The 18,271-nt window shown below is 39.7% G+C and overlaps 1 long non-coding RNA gene across 3 annotated transcripts in view; it reads left to right on the forward strand.

The window, feature by feature from the left end:
* Positions 1-3,545: 3,545 nt before the first annotated feature.
* The window catches only part of LOC141522994 (uncharacterized), a 30,929-nt gene continuing 16,203 nt past the window's right edge, over positions 3,546-18,271 (forward strand). For all 3 annotated transcript variants that reach the window (XR_012478293.1, XR_012478292.1, XR_012478294.1), the window contains exons 1-2: positions 3,546-3,719; positions 8,611-8,712. This is a non-coding gene — a long non-coding RNA (uncharacterized LOC141522994). The remainder of the gene's footprint in view (positions 3,720-8,610; positions 8,713-18,271) is intronic.

Raw genomic sequence — 18,271 nt, forward strand, 5'->3', positions numbered from 1 at the left:
GAGTTCATCATCTGCCTCACAGTGAGGACATCAATGAAGAGAGGTAGAATTAACCACACTCTAGAGTCTAGAGAGAGCAGAAAATCAATCAATCCATAAGCATTATGTGGTGGGCTCTGTGTTAGTTCTGGAAATGCAAAGAACTAAACATGAAACAACCTCTATCTTTGAGCTCAATCAATAAATCAATCAACAAACATTCATTATCTTTAAATGTCAATCACTGGAGATACAAAAGGAAATAGCCTTCAAGGAGGTTATTATATTTTTGGAGGAAGAAACAATACATATCTATATTAGTGATAAAATGTTTTCATACATTGGGGGTAGAACTAGAATATGGGGCATCAAGAGAGCTTTGTGAGAATTTAGAATTCAAAGAAGCCCAGGCTTGGTAGACCGAGCTAAAGCACCAATGAGAAATGGAGTACCATTTGTGAGAGTCAGTTGGGACAGGAGACAGAATTGGATGGGTGAGAGTAATGTGTCATAATTCTGGAAATGGAGGCCGGGGACAGATCTTGAAGGGCATTGATTTTGGATTTATCTTAAAGGTAGGAGGGAATGACTAGAGTTTCTTTGTCAAGGAGTGAAATAATCAACTTGGATTGGACGGGGAGAAACTGAAGACCCAATACTCTCCCCCCCACCCACCACCACGTTTGGCCTCCTTTCTGAGGTAGTGTCCTTCTGATGCCTCAAGGGGCCACTGAATCACAGGATGAAGCAATGGATTTGGATTCAGAAGACAAGGATCATAGATTTAGGCTGAAGGAGATGTCATCCAGCCCAAACCCTCATGTTATTGATGAAAAATTGAGCCTCACAGAGGTTAAGTGACAAAATTTGAACCCAGGTCTTTGTGCTACTTCCCTTAGATTTCAGGCAATTTAACTTCCCATCCATGTGCTTCAGGATCTTCTGTAAAATATTATGGTTATACCAGATGAACCCTAAAACAGACCCTACATCGAAAGTTCTTTTATCATCAGTACTTCCTGTTTCACTGCAACATGATCTAAATCTAAAATTATTTGATTAATCCTTTTATTTTTAACATGAACCATGATTTTATAACTATAGGGAACTCCTAGTGAGGTAATTCCATTCAACGAGTAGATCAGCAACAATAGTACCTCTAACAGTCTTAGACAATTGCCTGGAAGCACTGAGAAGTTAGGTGACTTGTCCAGGGTCTCAAAGTCAGTGCTAAAGAGGCAGGCTCAAAATTAGTTCTTCCTGATTTCATAACCAGACACATTCCTCACAGTCAGATAATTCTTGTTTAGTGTAATACTGTGGGTCAAAAGAGAAGATCATGGATGATTCCTATTGTGGGATAAATTTCTCCTCTCTGAGTTCCTGGGGTTGGTAACTGCTGCCAAAATATATTTGCTACAACCTAGAAAAATCTTAGTTTTATTATTATGCTCAAGTCTAAGATCAGGACTCAGAGAAAATTTGAACTATCATTAGGATTCAAACAAGCCAACTTATATGCATAACTATTTCAGAGAGAGGGAAATAATTCTTTTACACATTATAATTTTATACATTCCTCTTCAGTCATAAATGTAAGGGATTGTTGTGTGTGGGAGTATTATAAACTTTTATCACCTGGTGCCCTGTAGCACCAGAGCATTGTTTTACTGGTTGATTGGAGAGTGCCACAGGAGTGGGAGTAGACCAGGGACTGGGGAGAATATTTAAGCACTAGTATTTGCTTTAATAAATGAAGAACTTGGAGAACTTTCCATCCTTGTCTCCCGCCTCTTCAGTGTTTGCCTGGGAAAGGATAAGCTAACTCAGCAGGAACCTAACACATAAACGTTAAGGAAATGATCAGTTCATAAAAGTATACTTCATTCAATGTCATGAAAGTAGAACAAAGGTAAACAGAGTCCTAATTTCATACATTCCCTAAGGAAAGAAGCCTCCTCAGATTCTATAGATAAACTAAGCAAAGTTTCAGATTAAACTACATTTAGAGGGCTCGCAAATAGGTTGATTGAGGAGAAAGATTTAAATGTCACCAAGATAACCAAGAAAACAGCTTCAGAGAAATCTTTCCTTCAACAATTAGCTAGAATTAAATAATGGCTATATCTTTTTGGCTCCCCTTTGGTTTCTGTTCTTAGGAATATCAAACAGTTTTCCCTTATTTTGTGAGTCAGGTTTTAGTAAAATGAGGTTACTATAAACAAAAGACAGACTTAGTTAATTAGAATTTTGAGGAAGACTCGACCTGGAGTCTCAAATAATAAAAAGAAATAAAAAAATAAAAAATTCCTATTATACTCACTATTCACACTCTTAATTGAATGTCTGTTGCTATCTCTTTTCATTTTATTTTCCTTATCTATAAAATGGGGATAATACTGTCTAACAAGTAGAACCTATTCATATTATATGGCTATGAGGAAAGTGCTTTGTAAACTTTAAATTGTTCTAGAAATGAGAATGACTCTTATAGTCCCATCTCTAGAAAGCATTTTAATATATTAGTTTGTATGAAATATCAAGAAATTACATGGGGATTCAACCTCCTAGCCTGGCACAAAACAAATCTTTTAACCCTAACCAGACAAGGAGGCGAGTTGATATAGGAATAACCTATCAACAATCTGTCTTCATGAATGCCAAAAGGAATGTCCATACCAGTGACATCACAGATCTGTAGAATAAGTTATTCAGTTTCCAAAGTGTTTCACATATTGTCTCTTTGACCATCACATCATTCCTGTGAGGTAGATAATATGGTTATTATTCCCATTCACAGAAGGGCAAAAATGAAACTCAGAGAGATTAAGACATTTACCCAGGGTCATACAACAGTTTCATCAGATTCAGGTCTTTCTTGACTCCAGAAACACCTACTACCACATTACACAGTTGGCCTTCAAAATGTCAAAGCAAGTTTACTGATGGAATACAGAGTTATTAACAAATGGACATCTAGAGATTCTCTGAGTCTCATTTCTTTCTTCTACGAAATGGGGATAAGATGACAGCTAATTCACAGAGCTGTTATTAGAATCAAATGAAACACCTTATGTAAAATGCTTTATAAACCTTGAAGATAGATATCAATGTTAACTAGTCTCCCCTTCCTATCTTCTGCTTCCATCCTCTCCTTCCATCTTCTTCTTCTTCCTCTTCTCCTCCTCCTCCTCCTCCTTCTCCTTCTCTTTCTCCTTCTCCTCCTTCTCCTCCTCCTCCTCCTCCTCCTCCTCCTCCTCCTCCTCCTCCTCCTCCTCCTCCTCCTCCTCCTCCTCCTTCTCCTTCTCTTTCTTCTCCTCCTTCTCTTCCTTCTTTTTTCCTCTTCAGGAAATAGAGAAAAGGATTCAGAGTAGCCTCCCCAAGGGTGTTGGGAGAGTTTTCTATGGAAGGCTGATGAAAAGCTATAGACAAGACTGGAAGAAGATAACTGGGTGTGGATAAGTACCAATGGAGGGAGTTCCCAGATGAATGAGATCATAGTTGATACAAGCAATGCATTCTGTCTCATCTAAAATAAGCAGGGACAAATCATCTTAGATCCGTGTCCCATATCACTGCAGAAAAAGCTTACTTTCACATCAAGTACCAATCTTTAGGCTCTATTCCTTGGCACTAGCAAACACAAAAGGAAATGAAGAGGAAATGAGATGCATTCCTTCCTCCCAAAGTATCATTTAGAGCCTGTTGATGATTCCAGCACACAGTTTTGTGTCTCCAAGGTGAGGGCATCTCACTTCCAGGGTTATAGGCTCTGCCTCTCCCTGCAAGCTCTCTTCAAGTTTCTCATCTCTCTAATTCATTTTCCATTCTTTTATGATGTGTTCCCCATGTAGTATATGCTTATGCCTTTTAAATATTGTCCTCCTCTTGGGCAGCAAACCCCACTGTTTCCTCAATGACTCACCTAAGTTTCTCTTTGCCAGTTTTATTTCAAAGACTCTAAAAGAAGATAGTCCCATTTCAGGGAATGATTCAGGTTCTTCAGGCTTGGAAACCCTCAACATGGAACATCTTCTAATGGTCTTATTGGAAAGGCAACTTTCTTGAAGGAGAGCATTGGATTATTTTTCTTTTCCTCTACCAAATAGGGTCCATGTTTCTATGCTCCAAAACCTCTTCCATTTCAGAGGAGCAATCTATTCTCTCCCACTCACCAAGTCTCCAGAGAGATCTTGAACAATTTTGCAATAAGAGGCATGGAAGAATGACCCTCCCTGCCCCGCAGCCCACACTCCTCTCCATTCTAAACTGTTGAGTCAGTATTTCCCCCCCTTCCTAATTTAGCAAGGGACCAGCTGCCTCTAGATCCTAATCTAATTCAATTAAGAGACTCTTCCAGGACTTCACTATCCAAATGAAGGGAGTACGAGGGATGAAGGCATGCTCTTGACCATCCTCTCAAGTGGGAGAATCTGGGACCTCAGAACTTGTTTTGCTTTTAGGACAGTGGTTTGAGACAATCTGTAGGACAAGATGGGTAAGCTTATCTTTGGCTACATGAAAAAGTCCTAATAGTCTTAGTAGCCTCCAAGACCAATAATTGTTAGTAGTGTAATATGACAAGAATAACTGAAGGGACCTTAGGCTGCATTTATGGAAGCAGAACATCTAAAAAAAGGCATTCAATAGTTTCTTTTTCTCTGGTCTTGTTAGTCTATATCTTGAGTAACATTTTCATTTCTGAACATCCCATTTTAGAAAAGGATTTGATGATCTGGTACCAATCCAGAGGGGGAGAACCAAAAGAATGAGGAGACAGCAGATCATGCCATGTAAGAACTTAAAAAACATAGGAAGGAACTGAAGACACACCAATAGAAGCATTTTCCATTGATCCTTGTTCCTCAGGGAAAGGGCTTCCCAAGAATGTGCACTTGTCCAACAGTCTATGGAAGACAAAAATGGCTCCATAGCTGTCTTCAGATATGTTGAAGGGCTGTCATAAAGAAAAGAGATTGGGCTTGTTGGAGATGCCTTCAGATCAAAGGGACAAATTTCAACTTGAAGGAAAATCTCTAACTATTAGAACTGGTCCCAAGTAGAATCAACTGAGTTTCCTTTCTGTAGAGCATTTCATGATCATTTGTTAGGGATGTTGTAGATATCATCAGTACTTCAATGAGGACTTGGACAAGATCATTTCTGAAGCCCATGTTAGACTGCCATCCTGGCCAAATATTTTCATTCTCCTTTGGATGGGAACCTAGATGGATCATAAACTCCCTAAAAGTCAACGCAAGTACATTTAAAGACTACTTTGTACAAGGCAAAGTTCTGTTGATTGGGGACAGGGAAGGTGTCAATATTGAGAAATAGTGTCAGGATCCTGTCCTCAAAGGTTTGAAACAAAGTATACACACATGAAAAATTAAATAGCATCCCAAGAGCTATAATGGCGAATAAAACTTATAGGTAATGTATGATCCAGAAGAGGGAAAAAAACCTGTCTCAACGTATCTGAAAGTTGTTCTCTCCCAATCAGTCAAGAACTATTTATTAACCTATGCTGAGGATATGAAAAAAAAGCAACAACCAGGATCTCCACTCAGGGAACTCTCAGAGGGCAAACTAAGAATGGGAGGTGGGAGTGGGAAAGAGATGAATTTAGTCTTGGAGAGACTTGAAGATCAAGAGTGATCCGTTAGGGGGATGGGTCACCATGGGTGGTGGTGAGGTCTCCAACCCCGAAAGTAGGATATTCTGGCAGTCCCTGCTCAGATACAACCTGATCTCTGTGGACTTGGGGTCCCTCTCAAGGATGAGATTCTTCAGTTCAGTGGCATCTATCTGATTGAAGGAAGTCAAGGAGGTTCCCAAGAAGTGATGGGATTTGGAAAGAATTAAAACAAGAATGAAAGGTCAAGTCTGGAATCTCTCCTTTGACCCTAAGTCATAGACACAGAACTCAGAACACTGAATGCATTTCTCATTGCTGCAAGGTGAGTCCTTCCCACCTGGCCCAACATCCACCAGTGGGGTACACATGAAATCTGAGAGGATCCACTTTGGTTTTTAGAATGAAAGGAGGGAGCCAGCATTTATTCAGTGACTACTATGTACCAAGTACTTTATTAAATACTAAATAATTACCTCATTTGATTCACATCATCATTCATTCGAAAACCAAGTCTTTCTTGATACGACCAAATAGCTGGAGTAGCAACTATAGGGTCTTCTGAGTTTGGATGCTGATGGAAGATAGAGAACTAGGGGCTTTTCATCTCAGCATTTATTCTGACTTCTTTAGCAGGAAAGCTGCCTTGAACCTAAAAGTTACCTACAAATATAGCAAAACCAAGTACTTTATTAAATACTAAATAATTACCTCATTTGATTCACATAATCATTCATTTGAAAACCAAGTCTTTCTTGATATGACCAAATAGCTGGAGTAGCAACTATAGGGTCTTCTGAGTTTGGATGCTGATGGAAGATAGAGAACTAGGGGCTTTTCATCTCAGCATTTATTCTGACTTCTTTAGCAGGAAAGCTGCCTTGAACCTAAAAGTTACCTACAAATATAGCAAACTTGACAGGGAGGGATCTGGGAAATCATCTCATAAAACATCCCACCCAATGTGGGAATCTCCTCAAATACCATAGCTAGGATTCATAAAGGGCTTTCTGCTCATTACATTACTTGTAGCCTTACCAAAACTCTGGGAGTTAGGCACTAGAGGTACCATGTTACAGATGAGGCAACTGAAATCTAGGAGGCTAAGTGACTTTCCCATTCTCACAGTGGGCAACAGAAGTGGGATTTAAAGCCAGACTTCTAAGAGATTCCAGGCTCAAACCTCTGTCTATCATGTCAAATATTTCTTTACAAGATCCCAGAAAAGGGACCAGCCAACCTCTCCTAGACCCTGTCCAGAGCCATTAAATTCATGACCTTGTGGGGTCAGTCAATAACAATTTATTAAGCACCTACTATGAGATAGCACTGGAATATGGAGAAAATCAAAAATTAGTCCCTGCCCTCAAGGTACTTACATTCTAAGTAAGGAAACAACCTGAAAATAAATAGGCATATACAAGATGTAAGCAAAATAGAGGACAGGTAAACTGAGAGGGAAGAAATTAGCAATTGGAGAAAAATGGAAAGGCCTCATTGGAGAAATCAAGATTGTGAGGAATTCTTTCTTAATATCAAGCTGGATTCTATCTCCATTGGTCTTTGGCATGCCTTCCAAAGTCACACAGAATAAATCTCAGTCTTCTTTCACAAGACAAGCCCTTAAGCTACTTGAACACAGTCATCGTCAATCAATCAATCAGCATTTATTAAAGGCTTGCTATGTTTTAGATATCTAAACCTTCTGTTCTGCTGGCCAACTGGCCTTAGTTCCCCCACCCATTTCTAATTTGAAATGCTGACACCGTCCTAGTCATATGTCTCTGCCACATTTCTCTTCTTCTCTCAATTACCCCGCCAGTAAAAGTAGGCAAAACCCCTGCTTCAACTGACGTCTTGATATATTAGGTATGGGGACTAGGGCGAGGTGACTTTCCTAGAGCAGCCTGGGCAAACACCCAGAATCCCACTGCTGGCCCAGGGTCCAGGAGCTTCCACTGACAGTGTCATTCATCTGGCCAAAATAGGCTGCTAAGCAAATGTTTAAGAGTTCCTTAGGGTATTCTGGCCTGGTCTGGCACAGCTTCCCAAGTGCGTTCGATTGTGGGAGTCTTTCCAGATTTGCATGTTGATCCATATGCTTCTGTTTTGTAACACATGGTTTGGTCCCATGTGGGCTCCGCACCCATATTTGAAGTGGTTTCGAATGTGACATTTATAACAGGGTCAAAGGTCTTCCTCCCACAGTGAGGATGCATTGGGTCACAGATACAGAGCTGGATACAGACTTGGAGATGATTGGTTCCGATCCTTCATTTTACAGAGGAGAGTGAGCCCTAGGCAGGTGATTGACTTAACCAAAAGTCAAAAGGCAGGGGCAGCCGGGTGATACAGTGATGAGAGCCCTAGAGTCAGGAGGACCTGAGTTCAAATCAGATACTTACTAATTATCTAGCTGTGTAACCTTCCATTGCCTTGCAAAACCAAAAAAAAAAAAAAAGTCAAAAGACAGATCCAATTTGCACTGAAGTGATCAGAACCCAAACCAGTGAATCTTCCCTACAATGCCTCTTGTTGAAGGACTACCCTTTAAAGGCTAACACAAGGAATAAGTCTAAGCAGGCAACATCCCAGAACTACATTTAATGGAACCATCAGTGCTCATCTGGTTCAACCATCTCCAGAAAGGAAGTGCCCTTCACAGCATTTCCTATGAGTGATCCTTCAACTTTGGCTTCAGAATTCCTGGGATGGATGAACTCCCCATCTCCCTCCTTCCAAAATATCTCATTCACATTGGGAAAACTCTTGTTTTTGGCAAAGTTTTCTTTTATGTAAGGGGAAAGGAAACTAGCACCTGAAAGAGGGCCTCTGATTCTCTGCAAGGAAGTGTGGAAAGACAGCATGTGTAGACTTTTCTACAGTCATTTTTAGTCTACTAACCATGTAGTGAATGAAAGTCTTTTTTGTTGGCTTTGTTGCTGAAACAGATTGCCCTTCAGAAGGACTAGAACCTCCTCATTTTCCTTCCATAGTGTCCAGAAGAGACAATACTAGAAGCAAAGTGATCTCAACCACTCTGACTCCCGTGAAAACGAGCCACAGTCCTTGCCTCAGCATTGGTTCTTCTGTTCTAGGTAAAGTTGGTTAATGGGGATCTGAGAAACTGGGGATCCAGGAGTCAGAGTGCATGCGGGGCATTCCAGTCAGTCAAGCATTGACCTTAGGGACTCACCGCAAAAACAGTTAATAAGACTTGAAGTCATCGGAGGTAATGCCTCCTTTGAACATGAATTTGATTGGACCAATACCATGTAGAAACTGCTAAATCTGAGGTCTCAATCAACAGAGATTGAGGTGACATCTGTAGGTGAGAGTACTGTGTTATGGGGAAATGTCTGTGCCTTTGTTGTTCCTATAACTTGAAGAGAAATAGCCCTTTGTAAAAAGAAAGAAGAGATCCCCCCAACTTCTCAAGGTATAGCTAGAAACCCTAAGAGAACATGCAGCAGCCCAACTCCAGGATAGTGAGCCCAGAGAGGACTCAAGACATTTACATCAGGTCTAAATTTGTCCCTATAACTGCCGCCCACTGTTCCCAGTTCTGTCTTTGGGGCTACACCCTCTTCCACATGAGAGCCATCCAGATGCTGTGAAGTCAGTTATCATGTGCCCAGTGAATTTTTCTCCCTCAGACAAAATATTTCCAGTTCCTTTAACCAATGGTACCATTTGGCATAAATGTAAATCTTCACATTTCTTTGTATCCCCTGCCCTTAGAACATATAGGAAGAACTAAATAACAACAACAAAAAAAAAACTGTTAACTGACTGACTTTCTGACCATTTTGATTGCCCTCCTCTAGTCTAAATGCTCTGGAGACAAGTGTAAGGAGATTGGCCAAATGCTCCCAACAACCCTATAAATTAGGTGACATAATTATCTCCATTTTATAGCTGAGAAAACTGAGTTTAGGAAAATTAAGTAATCTTCCCAGGGTCACACAGTCATCAAATGACTGCAGTAAGATTCAAAGTCAGGTCTTCCCATTGTCAAATCTCACCAGGATAAGCTGCCTCCATTTAGGTGTGGACCCATCCCTGTTGTCACATGTGTCCTTGGTTAGTATCATGTTGGAAACAGTGAAGAGATGCTCTACGATGAATTCAACAGACTTCCTTGAAAGCTATCAAGGAGGAACTGAGATTTACCGTCCTGATCTAACTCTAATGGGCTTGCGGCTTGTTCCTTGCTACATTCAAGGATTTAGATGCAATTATCCATTCTATGGAAGTCCAGTGAATGGAGGAAAAAATTTGGAGACAATTCAAAAATGAAACAAGACAGGTCTCACCCTTTACATTTCTGGCAACCTTGTGAAATGGGCATGGCTTTCCCAATTGTTGGAATGATATTCTCTGAAACCTCATTAGGGACCTTTTTAATAATCCAATTGACCAAGTAGGACGTGTTCATTTTGCTGACAATTAGACATTGCCTAAGAGCAGATGTTTAGAATGCACTAGGAGCTATTCTCGTCATGGAATTTGGTGTTAGGAGGAGAGATTCCAGACGAGGTAGTCATTCCCATTTCACGTCTGCAGCCCTGACACGTTAAACTGGGAAAAAGAGAAAATTTAGAAAGGACCCAGACGAAAACATGGCGATGAATGTTCAGTGAAGAAGAATTCGAATAAACTTAAATCTTCAGTTCCCTGGACATACGGAAACCAACAATTAGTTGCCTGGTTGGTTGTTTGTTTTAATAGAGAAAGAAGGTCAGAGAACATGAAGGGATTTCAGTTGAAGGAATGTAATCTCTACTTGGGAACATAACTTGGTGCTTCTTAATTTTTTTATTTGGGAACCATGAGTCCTTTACTCTCTTAAACATTGTTGAGGACTTCCCCAAAAGATTTTTGTTTATGTGAATTATGTCTATAATACTTACAATCCTGGAATAAAAACATCTTGGTATCATTTTGAAAATGGGGAATGAAAGTCAGGGTAAAAGAATGCAAGAAATGCTCAGGAAGGTAACTAGCCCAGTGGTCCTCAAACTCTTTGGTCATCAGCATCCTTTATATTCTTAAATATCATTGAGGACCTCCAAAAAGCATTTTTTAAAAACTGAGTTATATCTATTAGACAATAAAATATGAAAATAATTTTGACTTTGACCATTTGAAACAATTTTGATTTCGGCTAGTTTTGACTGGAAGAATCTTGAAGATTCCTGGGGATCTTTGAGAACTGCTCATCTAGTCCAGCATTTTGTTTTATGAGGGAGGAAAATGAGGCTTAGAAAGAAATGACTTGCCCAAGATTACCTAATCAATTAAGGACAATTGGGAGGCAGAGTTGATAGAGTACTGGCCCTGGAGTCAGGAAAATCTGAGTTTAAACCTGGTCTCAGACACATCCTCCTTGTTTGACCCTGGGCAAATCATTTTGCCCTGTTTATCTCAATTTCCTTATATGTGAAATGAGCTGGAAAAGGCAATGGCAAGCCGATTCAGGATCTTTGTCAAGAAAACCCCAAATTGGGTCCCAAAGAATCAAATAGGACTGAATAACAACAGTACAACAAACCCGATCAGCCAGCTCATAGACATTTGTAAGTGCCTCCTATATTTCAGTTGTTGGGGGGGTGCAAAGTGCCAGGTGAAATCAAAGAGTTCCTGTCCTCAAAGAACTTAATATTCTATGGGAAAAACATATCTCTTAGTTGTAATCCTAAGTAAGCATATGTAGAATATATAAACATATGTAGACTATATAGAGACTTCACATAGAATGTGGAATTCAATTTGAGTTTTGCAAAAAGTTGGGCATTCTAAAAAGCAGAAGTAAAGAGTGAGTGCATTCCAGGAATGGGGTAGAGAAAGCATAAAAGTAAGGAGGCAGTGTCTTTTCTAAGCAACACTCGTCAAGCCAGTTCCACTGGATTGTAGCGGCTTGAAGGGAAATACTATGTTAATTAACAAAAGTTAATGAGAACAGAGCTGAGATTCAAAGAAAGAAACACAATTTTCCATTGTTGGGTTTCTATGGAAGTGACTTCACTTTGTGACTCAGTAACTAGTTAAGGGAAGGATCCTAAAGTTTGGCTACCAAGAACCCCTGAGGGACTTGAGAGTTTGGGGAAAGAAGCATTCTGAGACAGAATCTTCTGGCTAAGAGAATTAACAAAGGCAGCTGCATGGCTCAGGGGCTAGAAAGTTAGACTTGGTTGAAGTCAGGAAGACAGGAAATCAAATGTTATCTCATATATTTACTTGGGTAAGTCGCTTAATTTCTCTCTCAGCCTCAATTTCTGTCAAATGACGGAGTTGGACTCATGCTCTCCAAGATTCCTTCATATTCTGAATTTATGACTTAATAAAAAAAATCAATTCTTTTTTGTTGGCATTCTTTTTAGAAATTGATTTCAGGATTTCAACATCGAACTAATGAAACTTTGAGATGATCTAGTATGACTCCTTTATTCTAGAGATGACTTAACTGAAGCCTGGAAGGGGGTGGGGAAGTGACTTGCCCAGGGTCACACAGGAAATAACAGAACCACAGTTTGTTTGAACCTGACTCTATTTCCCTGATATTTCTTGTAGATCTTCTTTAGACATGCCACTGTGTCTTAGTTCCTAAACTATTCTCAGTATTAGGACAAGGAGTATAGGAAAATATTCTAGTTAGAGTAGTTAGAGTGTGGTTCATGAAAGTTTTCCATTGGCAGGTGACGAGAGGGTGCAGGGCAGAACTATTTCTTTGTGAGTTCTCTTTATCTCACCTTGTGTCCTTTTGTCTCAGATCCTTGGACTTACAAGGAGTTCCATGGGCTGTGAAGAAAGCACCAGGCTAAGCTAGAGGAGACCATGGCCTAGGCAGATCTGGAGCCAGGCTCTCCTACTGACCAGCAATGTTCTCAGACAAATCATGGCAACTTTGGTTCTCACATTTATCATTTATAAAATGAGAAGCAGCTCTGGGCGGCTAGGTGGCGTAGTGGATAAAGCGCCGGCCCTGGAGTCAGGAGGACCTGGGTTCAAATCTGATCTCAGACACTTAATAATTACCTAGCTGTGTGGCCGTGGGCAAGCACCTTAACCCCATTTGTCTTGCAAAAAAAAAAACCTAAAAAAAAAAGAGAGAAGCAGCTAAAGTTGCTTCAATCTGATTATCAATGAGAATGTTCTCCACTAAGAACTCAGTCAAGATTTTTGCCCTTACATATTTGTGTGACCCTGGCAGATCACTTAACTCCGATTGCCTCCCCTATATATACATTTATTTATCCATATATAGAAACATATTCATATACTTATATATGCACATATACATATACATTAAAGAACTGAGACAAACAGCATGAAGTGACTTGTCCAGGATCACTCAGCTTATAAGCATCTGAGTCGCATTTGAACTCAGGTCTTCCTGACTGCAATCCAATGCTCTATTCATTGCACCATCTAGCAATATTTAAGTCAATAGTTAGGGTTTTATCTGCAGGAATATTTTGGTAAAGAAACATTTTTATGCTTTAATATTTAGTAATAATTAATATTAATGTTTATTAATTAATAATAATGGTTCTAGATTCCCCCCCCAAAAAAAACTAAGCTGTCTCCACAGGATCTTGAACTCTGAAATTCTCCAAGATGATCATCATTATCTTTTGTGCCTTCTCTTAGTCTGCCACACAACTCTTAAACCTAGTGTTCATCCTCAGAGAGTCTTCTGTTTCCTCTACCCCACCTTGTTCCAGTGTCACATTTCTCTCCTCACAGTCATGATCATGTCATTAATTAGTTCAATGGTCAATGCCAGTCATCCAGGAGACCTGAATTAATGGACTCTTGTCTTTCTGCTGCTCCTACCCTGGCAATCCTCAATACCAGGTCATCATCACCATTCACCCCATCTATTCCTACTCCCAAACTGAAAGCAACTGGAAAAAAATCACACAAATGTGCTTCCCAGTCCCCTTACAAATTCTTGCTATCTAATTTGGAACTATGCCCCAAAGGGTCATAAACCTGTGCTTACCCTTTGACCCAGCAATGCCCTTGGTGCGTGCTCCAAAGAGATCAAAGAATAGGGAAAAGAATCTGTTTGGGCAAAAATATTCCTAGCAACTCTTTTTGTGATGACTAGGAACTGGAAATTGAGAGGATGGCCATCTATAGGAGAATGACAATAATTGATATAGAATACTATTGTGGTATGAGAAAAAATGAGCAGCAATTGGGTATAGAAAATTACCTTATCCTAGAGAAAATCAGGAGAGGAAAGGGAAGGAAGGAAGGGATAGGGTGGGGAGAGGATGTAGGTGATAGAAAGGTATGAAGATCATGGCAGAGGATAATCACATGATCAGTTTTGAGGAGGGACAGGGTGAAAGGAGAGAGAATAGAATACATGGGGCTGGGGAGGAATAGGATGGAGGAAAATACAGCTAGCAGTCTGAAACAAGTTTCTCTGATAAGGACCTCATTTCTCAAACATGGAGTCAAATTCATACAAAATAGCCACTCCCCAACTGATGGATGATAAAGAGATACGAACAGTTTTCTGATGAGGTTATCAATATAGTCCATTTAAATATTTTTTTAAAAAATCTCCTATCTCACTATTGATGGGAGAAATGTGAGTTGGAACAATTCTGAGATAGTACCTTCCACCTATTGGATTGGCTAATGGGATAGAAGGAGAAAATGACAAATTTTGGAGAGGATGTAGGGAAATTGAGACACTGATGCATTGTTGAATGAGTTGGGAAATGATTCAACAATTTTGAGGAGCACTTTGGAACGGTACCGAAGCCCATACCTGCCATTTGGTGTAGCAGTGCCACTGCTAGGCCTGTATTCCAAGAGGAGATGGAATGCAGAAAGAAAATAATCTATATGTATAGAGATATTTATAACCACCTTATTCTAGTGGCGGGAGCTGAAGATTGAGGGGATGATCAGTGGTTGGGGAATGGCTGATTGAAATGAAATGATGTTCTGTTGTGGGAGATGATGAACGGGATGCTCTCAGTAAAAACCTTACGCAAGCAGATACAATGGGAAATGTACCTTATATTATATAAGATGATCGGCCGTGAGCGACCTACCTTTTCTCAGCAGTGCTGTGACCCAAGAGAACTCCTATGGACTTATGATAAAGAGTGCTGCTATCCATTGCAGGGATGGAATTGATGGTGTCTGAATACAGACTGAAGCATGCTTTTTTTTTCTACTTTATTTCTTTTGAGGTTTCTCTCTTGTGGGGGGAGGCTATTCTAACTTTTACAACATAGCTATTGTTAGTAATGATTTTCATGGCTACACATTTTTAACCTATACTTGCTTCTCAATGAGGGGAGAATGGGATGGAAGGAAGGGAGAGAGTTTGGAAGTAAATGTTGCTGGAGGAAAATTTTTTAAAATGAATAAAAAAATAATCATTAAAAAAAGAAAAGAAATGATGAGCAGGATGGTTTCAGAAAAACCTGGAAAGACTTATATGGACTGACACAAAGTAAAATGAACAGAACCAGGAGCCATTGTAAAACACAGAAGCAATATTATGATGAATGGTAGATGACTTAGCTGCTCTGCTCAATGCAATAATCTAAGACAATTCCAAAGGACTCATGAAGAAAAATGCTATCTACCTCCAGAGAGAAAACTGATAATTTCCTAATGCAGATTGAAGCATACATTTTCATTCTTTATGCTTCTTGCCTTTTGTTTTTTGTTTTTTGTTTTGCAATATGGCTTTCTGTTTGCACTATGGATATGTGTTTTGTATGACTTCACATGTAATATTATTGTCATAGTGCTTGCTTCTCAATGGATGTGGATGGGATAAGAGAAAATTTTGTAATAAAAAATGTTTAAATGGATGTTAAAAATAAATTTAAAAAGTAAAACAGAAAAATTTCATCTTAACTAATCTCTACTCTAAGTTCATCATTGACAATCTTTCTATTGTAGATCTATTTTGCACAAACCTTCTTTCTTCCAATGCCTCCCACATCAACTCCAATCAGGTCCATCAACAATGAGACTTGGCTTCTATTTTACTGGAGACACTGAAGCTATCTACCAGAAGGGTCACTGGTGCCACACTTCCAAACCCGTTCACCTGCTCAGCCTTCCTTCCTTCCTTGCTTCAGTCACTTCCTCACTGATTGTATCTCAGATAGAACACTTCTAGGTTTATGAGAAATGATGAGCCATTCTCCTTTTCAAGCAAATCTTTCATCTTAATTCCTCCCTCCTCCTTCATCTCTTTCAGGAGCCTGGGCATAGAGAATCCCCTGACTCTAATCTTCAGGGCCTTCTCTGCTGCCTACAAACTTGCCCATCTCCACTCCAAAAAATTTGTGTGCCATACTGCCACCCTCTCATATGCTATCTCTCCTTCATTTCAGTAAAATGATGGGGTTGGATGACTCTTGAGTCACTTCCAACTCCCAGTCTATGATTCTAGAATCATAGAAAACACTTTCTACTCTCATTGACCCTACTTTCTCACCACCCACTCATTTCTCAATCCTTTGCAATCTGTCTTCTGACTCACCATTGTAATCAAAGAACTTTTGCAAGGCCTAGCAGATAGGCTTATAATTCTTCTTTTGAGATCTGTCTCTCCATAGCCTTTGATCATATAACTATTAAGGTGAGAGTTTCATTCTTATCCATTTGTCTGCACTTCCTATTTATCATTAATGTCAGACATTGGACATTTACTGCAAAGATTTTCTTCCAGCCAGCTATTTCCTTTCTCATTACAATTGCCTCGATTTTATTTGTGCCCAAATTTTTCAATTTTATCACATCAAAAACTTTACTTTTAAGCCATCAAAATGGACAATTTTTTGTCTATTTTATCTCCTATCATCTTATCTGTCTTGTTTAGCCAAGAATTTCCCCCATCTACTGCCATGATTGCTATAGCCCTCCTTGCTCCCCTAATTTGTCAATGATGTCACTTTCTAGGGAATGCAGCCACTTGATGTTGCTTGTGGCATGTAGTATGAGATGCTGGTCCAGACCTACTTTCTACCAGATGATTCCCCAGTTTCCCCAGGAGCTTGTGTTGAATCATGTGTTCTTATCCCAAAATGATGCAACCAAATTCAATTACTTCTGAATATGCTGCACCAAATCAGGACTACTGTTGAGCTTCCTCATTTTCTGCCCTGAATCAGTGAAGCAGTTTAGTGTCTAGGAACAGTGGACCCAGAATTTGAGTTCAAATCAAATTTCATATTCTTAATAGCTGTATGACCTCATCACTGAATCTCTCTCTGCCTCAATTTCTTCAGCTATAAAATGGAAATAATAACGACACCTATGGGATTGTTGTGAGGATTAGAGGAGATAATATTTGTAAGAAGTTCTGCACATTTTAAAGTGCTCCTCAAATGCTGATCACTATTATTGACTGTTTTGTAGCCTAGTTTGAGATCTGGTATCGTCCCTTCCTTCTCACTTTTTGGCATTCATTCCCTAAAGACTCTTGGCCTTTTGTTTCTCCAGATGGATTTTTGTTATTTTTGTCTAGTTCTAAGCAATGATCTTATAACTGCTAAATCGGATCATCTTTTCTCAGTTCTCATCATCCATGACCCCAACAGTTTTTGACAGTGTTGTCTACTCCATCTTCCTGGATACTCACTGCTCCCTTGGATTCACTTAAAAACATTCCTCTCGTAGTTGTCTGAGTGTTTCTTCTCAACCTCTGATTGAAAGATCATCTCTCTCCTGTGTCCCAAGTTTCAATACTCCCCAAGGCACCTCCCTGAATCCTATTTTCTTCCAAAAAACATCTCCCTTTGTGACCTGACCTGCTTTTATGAATTCAAATTTCATCCCTATGAAGGTGATTCAAATCTCTCTCTCTCTCTCTCTCTCTCTCTCTCTCTCTCTCTCTCTCTCTCTCATTTGAATTCCAGGTTATCCAGGAAATCTCCACCTGTACCCCTTTCCAAAATTCTATGTCCAAATTGAGAATGTTATCTTGTCTCCAGTCACCTACATTTGTAACCTGAGAGGCTTCCTCAACTCTTTTCTCTCCCTAAACTTGTCTCTCCCATCGCAAAGTTGCTAAGTTTTGTTCGTTCTTGATTTACATCTTTCACATCCATCCCTTTGATTTAGGCCCCTACCCTCTGAGGCCCAAGCTACTGCACAGCTTTTGGTTTCCCTCTTTCCAAATCCTCCTCAATCCATCTCCATGGAGTTTCTAAAATCATCTTTTTAAGGGAAAATATGGCCATGTCTTTCCCTTACTTGAAAAATATCAATAGTTTCTAATTTTCTCCAGAATAAAATGCACACTCGTCAGAGGGGTATTAAAGGTCCTCTACAATCTGCTTGCCACCTTTTTTTACAATCAAATCTCATGTTCAGTCATTCTGTGCTCCAGCCAAATTGGAAAATTAATTAGCATTCCATTTCTCAGTCCAAGCATTTTTATAACATTGAGTCAGCCTCCTTACCTCTGCACTTCAGAACCCTATCTTCTTTCCAGGATTAGCTCCAACTCCTCTTTGAAAGCATTACAGCTACCAAGCCTTGCTTCTTCAGACCATCTTGTATGTTTATGTCTGGGCAGATGGGATCTGAGATTTAGACCTGCAAGAGACCCCTGAAGTCATCTACTCACACACCCTCATCTCATGGAGGAGGAGACAGAAA

This window comes from Macrotis lagotis, chromosome 4 (assembly GCF_037893015.1).
Source record: "Macrotis lagotis isolate mMagLag1 chromosome 4, bilby.v1.9.chrom.fasta, whole genome shotgun sequence".
Classification (NCBI taxonomy): domain Eukaryota; kingdom Metazoa; phylum Chordata; class Mammalia; order Peramelemorphia; family Peramelidae; genus Macrotis; species Macrotis lagotis.